The 13,939-nt window shown below is 33.7% G+C and overlaps 1 protein-coding gene across 3 annotated transcripts in view; it reads left to right on the top strand.

Moving 5' to 3' along the window:
* The window catches only part of LOC145729854 (homeotic protein distal-less-like), a 70,480-nt gene that overhangs the window by 42,642 nt on the left and 13,899 nt on the right, over positions 1 to 13,939 (top strand). The window lies entirely within an intron of this gene.

Below are 13,939 nucleotides of genomic sequence, written 5' to 3'. Positions count from 1 at the left end.
AAATTAATTTATTAATAAGTAATAATAAACAAATAAATAGTAACACCATTTCTATGGCAACAGTTGATGCAGGGTGTTCTTTTGTGACCGTTAGCTTAGAGGATTTTTGAATTTTAATTTGTCATAACTTTGTTATTAATGAATGGATTTTCATGAAATTTTGATCACAGCTATTTGAAAGCACTATAGATCCAGTGGCGTAGTAATTTTTTCAATAAAAAAATCGCTAATAAAAATTCTCCATTTTCTATCAAGAAAAAGTATCGTAATATGACCTGAAAACTGAAATAAATATTTAAAATTTTCTCCCGTAATAGACATTTCATTCCTAATTATTTCAAAAAAAAAATCATTGAAATCGGTTAATAACCTAAAATTTTATAGGGGTGTTTCCATTCTAAATGGGTCACACTGTATATTTCATTTTACTGTTTCTTTTAAATGATTGGTGTCTTTATTTGACACATGCTAACTTGGTTACTATGACAGTTAGAAGATTCGTTTAAACGTCAAAATATAACCCGTGATTTCAGGCAATCTTACAAAAAATATTTTTCAGGTCACCTGACCTTAGAAAATCAATTTTAAGATTTCGGAACAAGGTCAAAAATTTGGAAAAACCTTTACGTTGTCACCTAACCTAACCTAAATACTGTCACGTGACTTTTAAAAAAAATGAATTTTAAGCTTTTGGGTCTTCAAAATTTGGAAAAGCAATCAGGTAACCTGAGGAAGTATTTTTTTTTTAATTATTAATCCTTATGACATTTTGACAAAGGTCAATGTGTAGGTAAACATTTGAAGGCATTCTGAGGTAGATTAAATAATTTAGGGGCATTTTGAGGTATTTTAAAGGCATTTCCAGGTATTTGGAATGCAAAATGGCATTTTCGTGTACAAAAAATTATCAGCGGTCTACCCCTCGGTTTTTTATTAAAAAAACAATACATTGTATAGCTGCTCATAATATAGATAAACCGAAATTCAAAAGAAATTGATATGACGTCACTACCCCTCGAGTACATGTTTGCTAATTTGGAGCTGTCACTTGAAAACTGAAAAACGTCACTTTTTGCTTGGTATTTTCATCTGAAAACACTTTGTTAAGACTCTGAACGTGCTGCACGAATTGTAAGCGATTAATGTCTTTGTGCTTTGCGCTTAAAAGCTGACTAAGCAGTTATATTACGGAGCTACAGTAGAGTACAAGAAGTAGTTTGTGATTAGTCAAAAAAAGCAGCAAGCTGAAAGCTGCTTTTTAGACCAATTAGAAACTATACCCACTGTGATTAGATTTTCGCAAATGCTGCACATGGTGAACTAATCCATAACTCTCACTATTTATTTACAAAATTGTCAAAATTTCCAATCAAATCAGAAAACTAGAACAAAAACTATTGATTTAGTACTTCTGGCTTAGTGATTCTGGATCAACGACATTGTCCTTTAGTAAAGAAAAAATACAATGGCTTTCTCATACTTAATTTGACCAGACCTAGCCTTAACCGACACTTGTTGCGTCGTTAACCATAGTTAACATAATTAATCTGATCATTCATTAACCTTGACACTACTAAACAATATACAAACTCAGCGAGTGGATAAAAGCACTTGGACTATTATAGGTTAGTCCTTGTTGTGGATCCAGATGACAAGAGATAGAAAGCCATAATGGCTGTTAAATCAGTTTAGTCAGGGCGCTTTTGATCACTTCTGGTTTTGGTATAGGTCCAATCATCCAACACCGGACTTTTTACTATTGAAATACCACAAATCGAAAACCTATAATAAAAACCGTCGCTTGTACACGTTTATTATTTATAACCACATAAAATGCTAGAACATTTGTGAAGGTCAACACGCGATGCATTCGATTTGCACTTTTTTTTTACTTCGGGTGCAACAGTGCATGAATCGGTAATATCCAAAAAGCTTCTATTATCATAACTTCCTTTGTCATTTACTTGAATGTGCAACTGAGCAGCACTTGAAAAATATTTCCTTGGACGGATTGTGTGCGTCAAAAGATGTGCGGCGGGTAATTAATTGTTTCTTCGCACCGGCCCGATAGTAATCTGATTGTTGTACTTTCCAGGACAAAGGGTTCTAACCAAACTTACTTTGGCTGGACTTTATTGGGTATAAAAAGCTCTATCTATACATATCTGTATTAGGAATGAACCTTTCTTTGATTTTTCACTGACAACTTGCAATAAACTACACGAAAAAATAAAAAAAAACATATTTTTTACTGCATCTGCTGTTGCATCTGAATACGTTTGTGTATAAAACGAAAACCGCTAACGCCGCCATTAAAAGTCACATTTTAGGTTTTCTAGTATAGAGGGCGGTGTGCACACACATTTGACGAATGTCAATCTTCTATCGAGCTATAACACCGCCCTCTGTACAAGAAAGCCTAGAATGTCACTTTTAATGGCGGCGTTAGCGGTTTTCGTTTTGTACACAAACGTATTCAGATGCAGTGAGAAATATGTTTTTTTTTATTATTTTGTGTAGTGGATTGCAAGTTGTGAGAGAAAAATCAAAGAAAGGTTCATTCCTGATCCAGATATGTATAGATAGAGCTTTATATACACAATCAAGCCTAAACAAATTGGTTAGAATATTTGTCCTGGAAAGTACAATACACAGCAAACGAGTTTAAACACTGTTCAATACAAGAAAATCTGTAAATCCTTGAAACTAGGTAAACAAAATTGGTAAATGGTTCTTATGTTATTACCAAATTTATTCAAAATAATTTTTGTTGCTCTCACAATGAAGGATGCTTTAAAATAAAACACACATACCTGCGCATGTAACAAGTACCTAATAAGTTTACTGCACTAGAAAGTACTTGTACCTACCATTTGAGTATAGTGTTGAAGTAAAATCATCCCACTTCAAAGTGTTCAACCACTGTTGAGTTAGATCCGGTTTTTAGTAAAGTAAAAAACTGACACGGTTGGGCTTTTTCCTGAATTGCTGTTACAATGCAGCTTGAAAAACTTGCCAAACAAAAATAACTTACGCAAATAACCTCAAGTTTTGATTTTAAACCGTAAAAATTCATCTAATCCTAAAAAAACTCAATTTCCACAATACAAACTGTCACCACTATTCCCGCCATATTGGAATTTTTGACAAGGAACTTCTAGTCTAGTAGGCGGTGGTGTGCATAGTTGGCTGGGACAGCTGACATTAGAACTGTCGTTTCAGATTAATAACCAATGGCGTTGAACTTAACAGAATCAGGTCGTCTAGTAGGCCGGGTTAAAGTTAATTTGTCTTTTTTCTAGTATTTGTATGTACAAACAGAGGATAAAACAAATAAAGGGGGCCCCCGCACGTCGAGTGAAACACCAGACTGGCGATATCGAAAGTGAGAAATCGATAAAGTTAAAAAAAAATCGACGGACCTAATTTCTTAGAAACCCTCACTAATATACAGTGTGTAGATCGTATCTATCGGGTGTATCACGGCCCTAAAAAAGACCGTTGTAGTCGACTCATAATTCTTATAGCTATAAATTACTTCCTTTTTGACGGCCCCATATAAAAGTAGACTGCGATCTTCCGACGAATAATTCTCATTTTCACCTGCGAAAGGCTTCGAGGAAGCACAAAACCGCTTTTAGACTCGCCGACATATTCCCGTGCAGCTACCAGCTAAATTTCTGCTGCATTTCATTGTTTTTTTCGCTTTTTTGCCAGTAGCTTTCCGTAGCGTATCGTCTTCAAACTCCGCATGCCACCTCCGGTTTAGATGTTTAACTTTTATCGTTATGTTCTTCGTACGGTGTAATTGTACGGGGTGGAATTTTTACCCCCCCTAACCGGTACGCCACTGGACTGTAATCGTGTTTTGCACCTTGTCGATCCCCGGTAGCTTGGACGTATTAACGGCTTATAAACTAATCCGGTTAAAACACCTCGTTAAGAGTCGCTTTACATCTCTATAATCTCCCGATGTTGATAAAAGAAAAAATTTCATGGGTGCGGTTATTTAGCACATCCCTAGTAAATTATTGACATTTGACATGTCACATCCAAATCACTGATCAACAAACAGGTTTTGGACAGGACAGTGCAAATCACTATGCGTATTATACTACTATACATATTTTCGGAATATTATTCGTGTTTAAATTACCGGCGAGCATTAATCATTATTAGATCTTAGCATATCTATCGCTTTGACATGATATGCTAATAATAATTAATAATTCAAAAGAAAAGGCAGCGGCAACCACAATGAAAGGCTTAATCGTATCGCTCCATGGTTCATGTATCATGTGCGGTTACAGAACATTCTCTTTGTAGTGCGGAGCGTACTTAAATAATATATTTGGCCGGTAGGCCGGTTCTAGTTTATGTGAACTCTTGCGGTTAAAGTTACTTTTTGGTGAACGGAAAAATCACGTGATCCACCCTTTGACTGACTCTGAAGTTTTCCTTTTAATCCTGCCAGTATAGAAATTGCGGTTAATCGAGCAACCCCACGAGAATAAGCTACAAAATCCATGAAATAAACTTTCAGTTTTCATGACTGGCGACTCGGAACGGACACACATTTATACGATGGGATTAACATAACCTATTACCCACTAACTTAGTAAAAATACTGTCAAGACAGTGTAAAACCCACTTGCAATTAATTAAACTGGTGAATCAGGACAAGTTTATTATAACATCCTGGCCCGTTGCCTTTCTGTTTCCTATATCAACGTATTAAAGTGAACGCTTCCAGTTAAGTGGGTTTTCAATTCGTTGTCGGCCTACCTAACCAATTCATTTACATTCAGAACCCTTGAGATAGGGAATTAAAATGGATAAGACATATGTTTTCATTGTTTATGCAACCAAACATACTAGAATGCATGAGTATACCAAAAATCGATTGTCAGATGTATTTAGATTCATTTTGGGTTTATGTTAAGTTGATAAGTTCTGAATACTGCAGGAGATTTGTACAAGTGTCGTTCAAAACGCAGTTTAAACTTTGGAAAACTGATAAACAAAATTTGGACAGTTGTAAAAACTTAAATTGCAAAGTACACTCACGTGACTTGGATAACTCAATTTTTGAGTTTGCAACACTGCAAAGACCAGTTGACATTGTCAAAAACAGTCACATGACCGTCAAAACGCAGTTTAAACTTTGGAAAATTGATAAATCAAATTTGGACAGTTGTAAAAACTTAAATTGAAAAATACACGTCACGTGACTTGGATAACCCAATTTTTGAGCTTGCAACACTGCAAAGACCAGTTGACATTGTCAAAAGCAGCCGTCAAAACGCAGTTTAAATTTTGGAAAATTGATAAACAAAATTTGGACAGTTGTAAAAACTTAAATTGCAAAATACACGTCACGTGATTTGGATGATTCAATTTTTGAGCTTGCAACACTGTAAAGACCAGTTGACATTGTCAAAAACAGTCACGTGACCTTCAAAACGCAGCTAAAACTTTGGAAAATTGATAAATGAAATTTGGACAGTTGTGAAAACTTAAATTGCAAAATACGCGTCACGTGACTTGGATAACTCAATTTTTGAGCTTGCAACACTGTAAAGATCAGTTGACGTTGTCAAAAACAGTCACGTGACCGTCAAAACGCAATTTTAACTTTAGAAAATTGATAAACCAAATTTGGACAGTTGTAAAAACTTAAATTGCAAAGTACACGTCACTTGACGGTTGATAATGCAATTCTGAGCTTGCACAACTATAAAGACCAGTTGATATCTGTCAAAATTAATCACGTGACCGTTAAAATGTGGTTTAAACTTTAAAAACTTGGTAAACTAAATTTTTACTACTTTTGACAGTTGTAAAAGCTGAAATTGTAAGATATACATCACGTGTGACTTTGATTATGCAATTTTACAGCTTGCAACACTGTAAAGTCCAGTTGACAGCTGTCACGTGACCTTAAAAATGTAGTTTTAATGTTGAAAAATTGGTAAATTATTATAATAATTTATAATGAATATTGTTTATACAGTGTGACCCATTTAGAATGGAAACACCCCTATAAAATTTTAGGTTATTAACCGATTTCAATGATTTTTTTTTTGAAATAATTAGGAATGAAATGTCTATTACGGGAGAAAATTTTAAATATTTATTTCAGTTTTCAGGTCATACATATTACGATACTTTTTCTTGATAGAAAATGGAGAATTTTTATTAGCGATTTTTTTATTGAAAAAATTACTACGCCACTGGATCTATAGTGCTTTCAAATAGCTGTGACCAAAATTTCATGAAAATCCATTCATTAATAACAAAGTTATGACAAATTAAAATTCAAAAATCCTCTAAGCTAACGGTCACAAAAGAACACCCTGCATCAACTGTTGCGATAGAAATGGTGTTACTATTTACTTGTTTATTATTACTTATTAATTGATTAATTACTAAAAAAAAAAATCAAAAAAAAAAAAATTAAAAAAAATTAAAAAAAAAAAATCAAAAAAAAAAATCAAAAAAAAAAATCAAAAAAAAATTTGGTCACAGCTATTTGAAAGCACTATAGATCCAGTGGCGTAGTAATTTTTTCAATAAAAAAATCGCTAATAAAAATTCTCCATTTTCTATCAAGAAAAAGTCTCGTAATATGACCTGAAAACTGAAATAAATATTTAAAATTTTCTCCCATAATAGACATTTCATTCCTAATTATTTAAAAAAAAAAATCATTGAAATCGGTTAATAACCTAAAATTTTATAGGGGTGTTTCCATTCTAAATGGGTCACACTGTATATATATTATATTGATACACTATATTGTCTACTGCTTGGTCTACTACAATGTATTCCTTAAAATATCACAAAATTTCTGTTATTTACGCTTTATTTCGCTCAAAATTCCGATGAAAATATCGCAAAACATTTTGAAGCATACAGTCAAGGCCTCAAAATACTCTGAAATACCTTAAAAATACCTCAAAATGCCTCCTAATACTGGCAAAGTGCCTACTTTAATTGGAATAAAATAGTGCCATCCCGATTTAATGATATTTCATAGAAAAGGATACACCTACTCTAGTTTTGTGCAGCATTTGCGTAAATGTCAGTTTGTGATTGGTCAAAAAAGCAGGCAAGCTGAAAGCTGCTTTTTTTACCAATCACAAACTATTTCCTTCACTGGGATTTACGCAAATTTTGTGAACTTCTCAACACTGTGTACTGCGCTCCAAAAAATAAATCAAAAAACCCACCTGTGAGTCCAGGTTTTTTCAACGTTTTCCCTAATAACAAAAACCAATTATAAAACAAGATTATTCCGTAAATAGTGGAGGATGGGTATCCGAGAACGAGCAACAAAACATCAGAGTTAATTAAAAATTATGATCAAAGCGCCCAGGGCGACACACAAGACATCTAACGAAACGTGAACGTTGCCGCTTATGCGTTTCTTTGTGTTGTTACTCACATTGAAATCTCTTGATGAATGTGTGATTTATTGCCTAGAACAACACACGGAACGTTTAATACGAGATGAGTTTAATTTGCTTGTTACATTCACCATCATTCTAGTTGAATCTTAACGCAAAAATCTTGCCCTAAAACAAAATTATCGATCCGCAAGGGCGTGCGTCGAACACAATATCGAATTGATTGAATAAGGGTAGTTAGTTCATGGGGGGCATACTTAAATCTTGCACAAATTAACCCAGCAGGATGCTGACATAGGCCCCTACATATTTATTAAGTTGTAAAAGGAAAAATTAAGGAATTTTCCCAGGAAAGGAAAAATCATCAGAGAATCACAAAAGGAAATCGGCTTGCACTAACACCAAATACCCATTAGGATTGCGGACGTTGAAATATTAAAGGGAACTGAACTTTCTATTCTCGTTCCCTTTTAATGACTCTATAATGTCAATTATTCGGATAATTTAAAAATGTTTTATTGCTACGAGAAGATTCAATTGAATCTACCACTTTGAGCGGAAATAACTGGAGAACTATTCTACTTATGGGCATTACGTTGGAGAACGAAAAATGTTTCAGGAAATTTTTAGAAATACTACTGGTAAGTCCACATGTGCAGTAGTGACAAAAAAAGTATTGAAAATTCCGTATTTTCGCCATTTTTGAGGTTTCAGGGACTGTAATAAGCTCACGAGAAGGTTGTTTTGCATCTACGACTTTGAGTGGAAACAACTGGAGAACTATTCCACTTATGGACTGCATCAAAGTTTTGAAAACTTAGTTTTTTTGCTTTTTTAGGGGTTTTAGCGACTGTAAAAAAATCAAAATGTTCGTCTGAAACTGCTCTTTCCAAGTTTCCACACGTGCTAACCCAATTAAACCTATACAGGGTGTTTAAATAACGCTCTACCTAATCTAGTCTACTGGGTGCAGATAGTCATTCTAAGCATTTTTGATCTCATGCAAGAAATTTTCCTTACTCTAACCATTATTCTACTTTTTTTTTGAAAAGTGAAATCTTCCTAAATTTTAAAAATGTTGTATCTCCTTTATTTTTGACTTTTTAGCCACTGTAAAATGAACTTTTTTCAATTTCTTATTTTTGAACAATTTTCTGTCCAAAGTAGATTGGATAGTGTCATACAGTAAATTGGCCCAAAAATTGATTAGGATTGAAAAATGGACGAAAAATAGAACTGGTTCTATTTTTCAGCCAATTTCTAGTCCAGGCGCATGTGTATGAATATGGTCCAACAGAAAACAACAAACAATTTCCTAACTGTCAATAACATTTGGTTTATGTTGTCTACCTGGGAACCTTAATAAACGAACAGTGGGACCACTCTTAAGAGATCAGATGTAGAATAGAAAAAGCAAGAGATGCCTTCATCAAAATGTCTAAACTCTTCAAAATCCATAACCTCAAATTAGATATCAAAGTAAAACTCCTGCGCTGCTATGTGTTCTTCATATTGTACTATGGCATGGACATTGATTTACTGAAGCTGCACAAAAGAAGCTTTTGAGATGTGGCTATACAGAAGGATCTTTAGAATATCATGGGTAGAGAGAGTGACCAACGAAACAATACTGGAAAGAGTGGGGAAAGAAAAGAGGTGATGAATTAAGAGATGGAAGCTGGAATATCTCGGACATAACAAATACAAACTCTTAAAATCCAACCTCCAAGGAAAAGTGTTTGGAAGGAGAGAGCCCGGAAGAAGAAGGATATCATGGCTCAAGAACCTAAGGAGATGGTATTCAAAAACAACCACAAAACTGTTTAAAGCAGCAGTCAATAAGCTCATCATAGCCAGGATGGTCGCCAATATTTGAAACGAATAGGCACTAGAAGAAGAAGAAGAATGACATTTTTTAATTAATCAAAAACGAATTCAAAAACAATAAGTAAACTACACAAATAAACAATAAACATTCAAATCAAACCTCATATTTTTTTCTGCAAATGTTATTACGAAATGACACTTTTTTTTTCGACATTTTTCTGTCGAATTGCATCCAATATAGGATCACATCTTGGCTGTAATGTAAAACAGTATAAGTTTTGATAGGAAACAAGATTTTCTGCAATTTTGTTTATAAATAAGTTATATTGTTATTTATATTATCTTGATATTATAATTGTTAGTAAAATTTTTGTTACATGATATTGAGTTTAAGCAATATTCATTACAAATTATTATAATAATTTATGTATGTAATTTACAAACTACATTTTTAAGGTCACGTGACTGTTTTTGACAATGTCAACTAGCTTTTACAGTGTTGCAAGCTCAAAGTTGTATTATTAACGTCACATAACGTGCATTTTACAATTTCAGCTTTTACAACTGTCTAAATTTAATTTACCGAATGACGAACATTTAAATTACATTTTAAAGTCACGTGACTGTTTTTGACAGGTGTCAGTTGGTTTTGACAGTGTTGCAAGCTCTAAAATGATATAATCAAAGTCACGTGAGTGTCTCTTGCAATTTACGCTTTTACAATTGTCCAAAATGGTCTAAATTTACTTTAGCAAATTTTTACATTTTAAACCACATTTTAAAAGTCACGTGACTAATTTTGACAGATGTCAACTGGACTTTACAGTGTTGCAAGAACTTGCAGAATTGCATTTGCAACGTCACATAACGTGTATTTTACAATTTCCGCTTTTACAACTGTCTAAATTTAATTTACCAAATAATCAACATTTAAATTACATTTTAAAGTCACGTGACTGTTTTTGACAGGTGTCAGTTGGCTTTGACAGTGTTGCAAGCTCTAAAATGACATAATCAAAGTCACGTGATGTGTCACTTGCAATTTCCGCTTTTACAACTGTCCAAAATAGTCTAAATTTATTTTAGCAAATTTTTACATTTTAAACCACATTTTAAAAGTCACGTGACTGTTTCTGACAGGTGTCAGTTGGCTTTGACAGTGTTGCCAGCTCTAAAATGGCATAATCAAAGTCACGTGATGTCTCTGGCAATTTCAGCTTTTACAATGGTCTAAAGTAGTCTTAATTTACCAAATTTTAAAGGTCACGTGACTAATTTTGACAGATGTCAACTAGACTTTACAGTGTTGCAAGAACTTGCAGAATTGCATTTGCAACGTCACATAACGTGTATTTTACAATTTCTGCTTTTACAACTGTCTAAATTTAATTTACCAAATGATCAACATTTAAATTACATTTTAAAGTCACGTGACTGTTTTTGACAGGTGTCAGTTGGCTTTGCCAGTGTTGCAAGCTCTAAAATGACATAATCAAAGTCACGTGATGTGTCTCTTGTAATTTCCGCTTTTATAACGGTCTCAAATAGCCTTAATTTACCAAATGTTTAAATTTTAAACCATATTTTAAAAGTCACGTGACTAATTTTGACAGATGTCAACTGGCCTTTACAGTGTTGCAAGATCATGCAGAATTGCATTTTCATACACGTCACATAACGTGTGTTTTGCAATTTAAGTTCTAACATCTGCCTAAATTTAATTTACAATTTTTCAAAGTTTGAAAACCGCGTTTTGAAGTTCACGTGACTGTTTTTGACAGATGTCAACTGGCCTTTACAATGTTGCAAGCACTCAAAAATTGAATTATCAAGTCACGTGACCTAGTTCTTACAATTTTACTTCTGTCTAAATTTAAATTACCAATTTTTTTGAGGTATTTTAGGCAGTTTTAAGGCATTATCACTATGAGGCATTTTGAGCAATAAGAGAAGCATTGTGAGGTATTTTAAAGGCATTTTAAGGTATTTTGTAAGCAAAAAGACATTTTGATGTACAAACCATTATCGGCGGTCTACCCCTCATGTTAACACGATTGATCATATACAGGGTGTTCAATCATGTTGCCGCTCAAAAACCAAAGTAAAATGGGATGACGTAATAATGAAAAGTAAGTCTAATATGACAAATTGTTCAAAAAAGTCCATTTTGCAACAAATTTTACGTAACTGTTATTAGGAAAGGTTCTACTGCTATTTATGGTGAAACTTTGCCTTTTGCAATATCTGGAAAACACTGATCGAATTTAATAACACATATCGATTCTTTCTTGTGATCGAGAATGTTTAGCATCTCTAGAGAGTCATCAACTAGTAGGCATGTGAAGGTAACTTTATCTCGCCATCGATACTGTCGGATTTCTACCTTTCAGTAGTCGGTTGTCTGTAATATCTCTTGATTATGCACCTTTAAGTGTACGTCGATCGATAATTCGTCATTCACGTTGCAAATATGTCGGAAAGCCCTAACGGGCTTTAACCGCACCAAGTCAGGTGGTGCAGGTACTGGCCTGATATTAAGTGCGTTGTTATTTAGACTGTATGTTAACTGTGGTAAACTGTACAAGTATGTACAAGCACATGTGGTGGGTCGAGTGATGATGGTAGTATACACGGTTAAGGATTTGCGTTCAGCTGCAATTAATCACTCTACCAAAAAATTATTATACAAAGCGAACGATTATTATAAAGCTTTAAACATAAATTATCTTGTCACAATGATAAAACAATTGAATTAATTTTCGACATGGCTAAGCTTAATGGAGACAACCAGAAACCGTTTAACTGTTTTAAAAATGGGTTCCGGTTGAGAAGTCGTCTAGTTTATGGGACAGCGATGAAATTTATTTCGGGCATAAACTTTTTTATATTTTCCATCGAATGTTTGAACGGCGGAAAGTTAGAAGAACCCAATGTAGCGGCCAATGCAAATAGCACGTTGCATAGGTTCGTCATCGTGGGAGAATCGTTTGCCGCTCCCTACAAAAATGGTACCATTCGTAATGTATGTTCTGCCATGTGTAAAGCGGAAACGGAATACGGCCTAAGGCGTAATTGTACACTCCGCTGTAAAATTCTTTTTATTTTACTTTTATATATTTTACGTAGTAAGCATAACTCATTATCGGGCTCGATGCTGGTAGCAAAAGAACGGTATTATTCACCTTGACGACCAGTCTATGCAGAAGTGGATAAGGCCTGTTCTATAAACCCGCTTAATCTATTGAAAGCAATTTTTTTTTACTGTAACGTTATTAATTTATTACCGTATTATGAAAGACCATTAGGAAAATGTTCGAATCTGAAAAAATTCTTGGTTCTAAGCCACTTGGAAATTCTTTTCAATTACCAAAGTAAATAAGACACTTTTTATCGATCCGGTATGTTGGGGAATATTACAATACGGCGGTTTTTTTTTTAAATAGAAAAACAGGTGAAGGTTGATACTTTCCAATTTTTCAATCGTTAATTATTAATAACCGGACAATTAACACTTTTATAACAATTTCAATGTGTTTTTTCTGTTTTTTATTTATCATAAGCATCAAGATTGCTGGTACAAATAATCCATTTAGGTTTAGGTGAATTTTAAAAACTAATTTACGGTTGTTATTTGTTTTTAACAAATCTAGTGCTGTGGAGGATTTTCCAATTAGGATATTTGATAACAAATTGAAACGTTTGATTATACCTTAACAATCTTGAATTTAAGAACATAAGTTTAGTTTAAACATAATTTTGGCAGATTTTACACCAAAAACGTCACCTGTCCTTCCTGACCGAAGAATGGCACGTAAATTAGTGGCGCGAAGTAATTAATTTCCCATTAAGCATCAAAGTTTCTTAGAATAACAGCCCAGTAAACACACTTTACGTTGATTTTATTACGTAGAAAAACAAATAGCCAACACCAGGAATGTAAAATTTCCGGAAAAATTACCGGAAATTTTAAAAATAATTTGTTTTTTACATTTTTGTACTATTAACTTGAAGGTATTTAGTCAGTTGAGGTTAATTTTGAAAAATTAAAATTTTCACTCGAAAATTCTTGACTATTCTAGTTTTTAATTTTTCAAGTGAATGGTACCAAAAAAGTGTATAGAAGGTAAAAGTTGCATTTGTGGTACAAATTTCAGACCGCTAACCGGAAACGTTCCTGAGATATTGAGCTAAAACTGCAAAAAAAACGAGAATCAACTTTGACGCCCTCTAGCGGCTAAACCGGGCAACTTAGCCATGCCCGCTCAACGTCACGTGATAGCCCAATTAATCAGCTTTCTTTTGTTATGGTATGGTGTTTCAAATAAGCAAGTTATGGACGATTTTCTGGAAAAATGCACGCAAATTTAATCTAAATTAGGAACTTTTTGGGCCTACTATACTAACGGCGACCATTTTAGATTTTCCCTAATCAAAGTGATTTTTTTAACTAATTTGAACCTGGGGAATACAAATCTGACGTTCATTTTCCTCTAACAGGCACCGTTTCGGAGATGACCTTGAAATTATGTCAATTTTGACACTTTAGGGCGTGGCACCCTTACAAAATGACATTTTGAGAAATGACACTTTACGTCATTTTTGTACTATTAACTTGAAAGTATTTAAGCAGATGAGGTTAATTTTAAAAATATAAAATTTTCTGAAAAAAATCGCAAGCACACCCTTGAAAATTCTTGACAATT

This window comes from Ips typographus, linkage group LG5 (assembly GCF_016097725.1).
Source record: "Ips typographus isolate SLU linkage group LG5, UJ_Ityp_2.0, whole genome shotgun sequence".
NCBI classification, from domain to species: Eukaryota; Metazoa; Arthropoda; class Insecta; order Coleoptera; family Curculionidae; genus Ips; species Ips typographus.
This window is presented reverse-complemented; position numbering and strand designations above follow the sequence as displayed.